Source organism: Schistocerca piceifrons, chromosome 1, assembly GCF_021461385.2.
Source record: "Schistocerca piceifrons isolate TAMUIC-IGC-003096 chromosome 1, iqSchPice1.1, whole genome shotgun sequence".
Lineage (NCBI taxonomy): Eukaryota > Metazoa > Arthropoda > Insecta > Orthoptera > Acrididae > Schistocerca > Schistocerca piceifrons.
In genome coordinates, this window is record NC_060138.1 from 892,101,840 (window position 1) to 892,107,068 (window position 5,229).

Here is a 5,229-nt window from a genome sequence, read left to right on the forward strand (position 1 = left end):
CCGCTTGTGAGCGCGAAAATCTTTGTGATGTTAGCTCTCAGGAGGAAGAGTCAAATCAAGTTTAGTGACACCCTCTTGCGTGTCCAGACCTCAGTGAGGTCTTACCTTATCGTGGAGACGTTCGTTTGCATCTGTTTGGCGACGAACACTCTAAAGTAGTTTCTACCATTTCCTGAGGGTGGCATAATAGACTAGAGCGTTGCACGATGAGGGTGGACATCTGATTCCCAGAAGGCCGACGCCATGACTTTACCGGCGGAAGTTCCCACTCTGAGCTTCTTCTTCGGAAGAGAGGTGGTGTGACGCCACTCTATGGAATGCCGTTTTGTTTCCAGTTCGAAGTGATGAACTCGTGTTTCATCGGTTTTGATGGTGTTCAGCAAAAAATTGTGGCCCTCAGCCCCGTAACGCGCAAGCAATTCCGCACAGACGGTCCTTCATTGCTCTTTTATGGTCTTCTGTTAGGCGGCGACGAACCCAGCGGGCACACACATCTGAGTAGCGCATCTGGGGGACCAGTGTGTAAGCACTATCAACAGGCACGTCCAGTTGAGGAGGAAGGTCTTTTATTGTGATCCGTGGATCATCGGAAAAGAGACTGTTCATACTTTCCAGCACTGCAGATGTCATAGTTGTGTGAGGCTGCCGGCACGGGGGAAATCGAACAGTTTTGCGCGACCTTGTAGCGATGATGACAAACACCTCGCCCAACCAACGACTCCTGCTCGCTGCCAGGTCTCCCTAGACATTCCGCAAGCACCCACGAATACCTTCGATGCCCTGGTTTTCCACCAAGAGAAACTCAATGGCAGCTCTCTGTTTGGAGCGAACCTCCGTTATAGACACCATTTTGAAAGCTACGTTTAGCACCGCCCCTATCGAAACTTCATGAAACTGTAGGTACTGAGGCGGAATCATCATAGATGCACCGCAGCAAATTCAGCATTTTTTCAATAGAAAATGGCCAAGCCCCTCGTACAACCGAATGCGACATACACATGATTCAACTGACAAGACTTATGTGAGAGATGGAAGGTCACACGGCCGCTCGTTTACAGTTATACATCACCTACAGTGCCCCAAACGGACCTGTACGATGTTTCACGAGCTGTCAATATTTTGTGCGGTGAGCTAACGTCGCATAACATGGTCTTATCACGTGCGCGCAACTCTGCTTTCTGAGTAACACGTATAATACAGCTCCCTGGCTGCTGCATTTCCTTATCGAGAGACTGCGGAAAAATCGGTGTTGCGATGTCACTCTAGATCGCCCGGCGTCGTGTACCGCAGCCGGCGCCGGCGCGGGCGCGCTCCCTTATCCCCTGCTACGCGCGGGCTGCGATCCTCCGGTGCTGGCGTGTATCAGCGGAGACGTCACGCGTAGACCACTGCTGATCGCCGGAAGCCAGGGGTGCGACTCGCCAGGCCGGAAGGAGGGCCCGGGCGCCGCGTCCAATATGCGACGCGCCACAGCGAGTGCCGGCACGCTCCTCCGCCGCTCTTCCCTTACCACTCAGTCCCGCCCCCAACCCTCCACTCACCACCCCCGCCTGTCACGGAGCCAATATCCCGCGCGGGCTGCCGGCCCGTGCCCTGGGATGCGCCGGCGTTTGTCCTCACGGCTGTCTGACCCACTCAGGGATTTCCTAAAGCGTGAACTGCGCGCAAGGCAGCTGGAGAAGCCGCCGCATGAAGGAGTTTAATACAACAGACTCCATAAATAAATGAATAATCATAGAAACGACAACTCGAGAAAACGCGAAGCAATTGACGAACGACAGTGTCGTAGAGTATCATTACACTACTGTGTTTGCACTGTAGTCGGCTGTCCAGACGGATGGAAAAAAAAGAAAAGAAAGGGTGTGAAATCTTATGGAACTTAACTGCTTAGGTCATCAGTCCCTAAACTTACACACTACTTAAGCTAAATTATCCTAAGGACAAACACACACACCCATGCCCTAGGGAGGACTCTAACCTCCGCCAAGACCAGCCGCACAGTGCATGACTGCAGCGCTCTAGACTTCTCGGCTAATCCCGCGCGATACAGTCTGGAACCGCGCGACCGCTATGGTCGCAGGTTCGAATTCTGCTTCGGGCATGGATGTGTGTGATGTTCTTAGGTTAGTTAGGTTTAAGTAGTTCTAAGTTCTAGGGGACTGTTGACCTCAGAAGTTAAGTCCCATAGTGCTCAGAGCCATTTGAACCATTTTGAATCCCGCGCGGCCCAGACGGGTGCAATTGTTTTTGTAATACGAAGTTTAGACAGCGTACTTTTACATCGTCTTTAGGAGACACCTGTAAAATGAGCGTCTTTGGTATGTTCCGCCTCTTTTTTACTCCTATCGCCCCCTTCTTTCACTGGCGGATGCTCGCCACGACGCGTCTACAACGCCTACAAGTCTGCAGTAGGAATTTCGAATTAACCTGTATATACTTATCGTAACAGTAGTTATAAAACTTATATTGCTCAAAATGGCTTTGAGGTATATTGAATACCAAAATTAAGTAACCTCGCTGCTATTTTTCTCCACAACAATTCCGTCTCTGAAGACCTCATTGTCGACGCAATGTTACTCCTCCTCCTCCTTTCTCCACAGCAGTCCCTCACATTACATTTACATTTCGATATAAGTTTAACCCTAAAATACACAGCAATCTTGTAGGAAGAGGGCCAGATAAACAAGACGATTTATTGTGACACTTCCCGGCGAAGTTTGAACCTTTGGGCGAACAGTGACTCGAACTCATGACCTTTACTTTTCGCGTACAAGTGCTCTACAGACTCATCCAAGCACGACTCAAGATCCCTCCTCACAGCCTTTTTTCTGTCATTACTCATCAGAGGTACTGGCGAAAGTCAAGCTGTGAGGACAGCTTCTGAATCGCACTTGGGTAGCTCATTCCGTAGGGCACTTGTCGTCGAAAAGTAAAAGACATGAGTTCGAGTCGTGGTCTGGCACAAATCCTAATATTCCAGGAAGTCTCAAACAAATCTCATTCTTATAATTAAATGTTTCCCTGAGACATTTAAGTTTTTTTTATTATCTACGATAATGATCGAAGCAGGCGAAAAGAATTAAAATTTGTGCGGCGGTCGGGACTTTTTTCCGGATTTTTTTTCCCTTTTGTTCGATATAGTTCGTTGCGTTTGGTCTGGGCGGACGTCACAAGACATCCGTTCAAGTTGATCGTTGATGCCTTGACTCACTATTTTTATTACAGAGAGCAGGTAGCCCTCTGACCGAACAACTTTTTTTTTTTTTTTTTTTTTTTTTTTTTTTTGTCGTTGCGGACGTCACATGACATCTGTTCAAGTTCGTTGTTGATCCTTTCACCCATTTTTTTTTATTACAGAGGCCGACCACCTCTCTGACCGAACACGCTGAGCTACCGTGCAGTCAGCAACTCGAACGCCGGTGTTCTTGCTTGGTAGGCAGAAATGTTAACCATTACACCACCGCAGTACGATGGTCAACACTGCTGCACGAACTACCTAAGCTGATTGCCCTCCCAACACATACTTCAGTTTTGCCCTACATATTGTCACTTCTGCCAGCGCTCTCCGATATTGGCAAGCACCCCAGCATTGGACGTAATGGGACGTCCTTGTCCCATTGGTAATCTTGTAGATCTTATAATTAAATGTTTCCCTGAAACATTTAAGTCTTTTTTTACTATCTACGATACTGATCGAAGTAGACGTCAATACATAAGGGAAAAATGAGCTGAAATTTCTGTTGGGGAGGGCACTCAGCGCAGGCAATTCGTGGCTTAATGCGGTGGTGTAGTGGTTAGCATTTCTGTCTCGTAAGCAGAAACACCCGGGTTCGAGCCCCGGCCGCAGCACAAATTTTAATTCATTTCGTCTGCTTCGATCAAAATCTCTTTCTTTTATGATATTCTTACTACGAGTCTTCTGTGTGTGTTAAGGTTAAGTTTCGGTCGAATTATAAACATAATTAGTTTTTAAATAATAATTTTCTTTCATTACCCTCAAGAGGATGTTTAAATCGCTATTGTTGAGGAAAGAAAAAATTAAAAAATCTGACTGACTTAAAGTGGTAGCGTAACATGGTGACAGGATATTCAGAATCGATCGTGGAACGCTTGCGCAATAGCTTGGCTGGTATTTGTGGGCCAGTTTGAGGTTGTTTCCCGGCTTGACAGACCGCTAGTGTCCAGTGTCAAACAGTTCCTCTCCAAAAAAAAAATTGCTCTGAGCACTATGGGACTTAACATCTCAGGTCGTCAGTCCCCCAGAACTTAGAACTACTTAAACCTAACTAACCTAAGGACATCACACACATGCATGCCCGAGGTAGGATTCGAACCTGCGACCGTAACGATCGCGCGGTTCCAGACTGAAGCGCCTAGAACCGCTCGGCCACCAGTGGCCGGCAGTTAATCTCCACTTCCCCTACCCAACTGTGGTACGTTGTAAGCAGTCATCTGTCATACCCTGTGTAGGCCAAGTCTGAACTCTAAAGGCATCCATAGAAGAGGCAGAGATCTTTGAAACGTTAAAATGTATTAAAATTAAGCTTCTCCCAACGTATCAAATGTGCAGAAAGCTTAGGGAAATGTAGGCGGATGTAGTCTCTGTAAACTGAGAGAGTGAGCAGCGCATTTGGTGGGGCAACTAATCTTTCCGGAAGAATGCTTCAACTAACATACAGGATAACTAACAATCAACCTCTAGTCTAGTAGTTCAGTGTAATGTGCTGTGATTAACGCAGGTTCTTTTCGTGTATATCTCTTGCACTAGTTACGCTGTCCGACCAAAAGACTCTGTACACCTATTAACTTAATACACGTATGTCCACCAGTCGTCTTTATGAATGCATGAATTTCTTTAGGGACACTTGCTGTAAAGTATCTGAATGGTGAAAGATCAATGGGTCGCGTAGTAGGCGTTCCGACTCGTCTCAAAGGTGTTTCACAGGGTTCACATAGGGACTCTAGGCACACAGTCCATTTCAGGAATGTTATTATCCGCAAAACATCAGAGACGATGGTTTCTGACATGGTGCTTAATCACGCGGCTACAAACAATCACCGTCTCCTAACTGTGCCTCGAAATTCACAATGCTGCAAAATCTGTTCCTATCGTTCCATATTTAGCATTGTATTGAGTGCAACAAGGAGACCATACACTAACCACGAAGTCATTGCCATACCTTGAAACCGTCTCCTCTGCACTTCACCGATGGCACTACGTATGATAGC

The 5,229-nt window shown here is 47.1% G+C and overlaps 1 non-coding gene across 1 annotated transcript; it reads left to right on the forward strand.

Moving 5' to 3' along the window:
• The first annotated feature begins 3,772 nt into the window (after window positions 1-3,772).
• On the forward strand, window positions 3,773-3,849 carry Trnat-cgu. The gene has a single exon. It is a non-coding gene; the product is annotated as a tRNA-Thr (tRNA).
• Window positions 3,850-5,229: the final 1,380 nt, after the last annotated feature.